A 2,090-nucleotide genomic window follows, 5' to 3' on the forward strand; every position below is an offset into this window, starting at 1 on the left:
TTATTTCTACTATCTTATAGTATATAGTAAAATATCGTATTCTTTGCATTGCATAAAAAAATAAATAAAACAAGTAGCATCTGCAAACAATGCAAATGATTCCATAGCCTTTTCTCGTAATGACTTTTTAAAGTCAGCTCCCCGGGTGTCCAGCAAAGTAACATATAGGTGTATGTTTCTTTCTTTTCTTTTTCTTTTTTAATTAACGGCACTGGATTTGATATTTTAACATCTAATTCTGATGACATTCATACAAGTCATGAGTCCTATTCACAGAACACACTGCATAACATAAGTGCAATGCACTCTTCTGCCAATGCATTACATGTAAATATGTATATATGCATATTCAATTAATAATCTAAACCACAAATATAGACCTAAAAGCATAATGAGGAAAAATACAGAAATTGGTAAGCACTGCTCTTGTGAATTAATTCAAATTACATTTATTTTAGCTGCAACAACCACATCTTGTGTGATTACGGAGAGTAAACAAGGTTTTGAATAGAGAAAAGGATAAATGATAGTGTTCTGATGAGTCGTCCTCCCTGTAGCTGAATCCCAATTGAAACAGTCACTAATTATTGGCACGATCCATGCAGGCCTATTGCTTCTAATCATGTGACAGCTCTTTGGACATGCTCTGAAGTGATTCCTTCGGGAGAACAACTCCCCCCAATAACAACAGTTAAATCTGAGCCATTTTCACGAACTTGGAACGAGAAGAAAAACAGTGAGAGAGAATGCAGGGACAGAAATGTTTTTCTAGTAAAATCACTGAGCGCTTTGTCAAAAAGGTTTATTCCACAATACAAACTGTCAGAGTCTGGCAAAAACTGGCAAGTAATTGATGGTGAAAGCACCCTTAACTGCACAATTTTCACACAGGATCTGATTGATCTGGCAAACGACCAAATAATTCAACAAGCCCAACAATGAAACGCGATAGGAGGTTTGGGGGTGTAGTTATCACATCGTGAAAACTATAGTCCTCTAAACGCGAACCACTAAATAGAACTGTTAATGGTGTTAATTTCAGCAGCGTGTTGGAGTACCTGATGAAACGTGACTGACAGTTTATAGCCAGCTTTAATCTAGATTGCTAATGGACCGGTGAGAGAGCGAGAAAGTTTGTTCTAGGCTGTGCTGCTAATAGCTGTTCTTCTCTCTCTGAGTGATGAGAAGTAAACGTCAGGCCTCTTGGCTCCCAGCAGGTGGGTCTGGTACTGATGGCCTATCCGCCTCTCTGACAGCAGGGTGAGATGGACTAGGTGCGAGAGAACCGGTGAGGGAGGTGGGCAAGTATGGATGGATAAGACCGGGGCTGTTTTTCATAAGTGGTTATGGCACAGATGAGGACTGATTTCTGAATGCCGAGCTGTAAAATTACTCAGCGAAAATGTATTCATGTATTCCCCAGAGCCGAATATTACATCAGCTGATAAAGCGCAGCTCTCCGCACAGCCGTAGGTTCAGAAAGTGTCGGATCATTTCAAGCCACAGTTCTACGCCCTTGGGATTTGTAGCTGTGAATGACTGTATACGCATTACATGATTTTAAAAGTGAAAGATATACTAAAAATGACTTTGGATTTACATACAGACAACCTTGTGGAGCAATGAGAAAATGAAAGGGTTTTGAAATAGTGTTAAAGACAACATGAAAAGAGCATTCACAACACATAATGCATCTTTCTTAGTGTATTCAGCTGAAAAATGATGTGAGGTGGGAATCTGACTGGATGCAAACATGTTAGGCTACGATATTATTGCAATATTTTAAGATTTTTCCCTGCCTGCATCGTCTTGGTTACATAAGTAGAACAATTATGATTTTTTAAAGAACGATTATGAAAAACATTTGATGTCTTTATGATAATGTGCACTATACAATCAGCAATATATATATATATATATATATATATATATATATATTTTTGATTGTATAGTGCACATTATCATAAAGACATCAAATGTTTTTCATAATCGTTCTTTAAAAAATCATAATTGTTCTACTTATGTAACCAAGACGATGCAGGCAGGGAAAAATCTTAAAATATTGCAATAATATCGTAGCCTAACATGTT

The 2,090-nt window shown here is 37.0% G+C and overlaps 1 protein-coding gene across 2 annotated transcripts in view; it reads right to left on the bottom strand.

Annotated features, from left to right (window-relative positions):
- The window catches only part of LOC107680026 (synaptotagmin-1-like), a 76,373-nt gene that overhangs the window by 8,321 nt on the left and 65,962 nt on the right, over positions 1 to 2,090 (bottom strand). The gene's annotated exons all lie outside the window — the stretch shown is intronic.

The sequence above is a fragment of the Sinocyclocheilus anshuiensis genome, unplaced genomic scaffold (genome assembly GCF_001515605.1).
Source record: "Sinocyclocheilus anshuiensis isolate Anshui unplaced genomic scaffold, SAMN03320099.WGS_v1.1 scaffold200, whole genome shotgun sequence".
NCBI lineage: Eukaryota > Metazoa > Chordata > Actinopteri > Cypriniformes > Cyprinidae > Sinocyclocheilus > Sinocyclocheilus anshuiensis.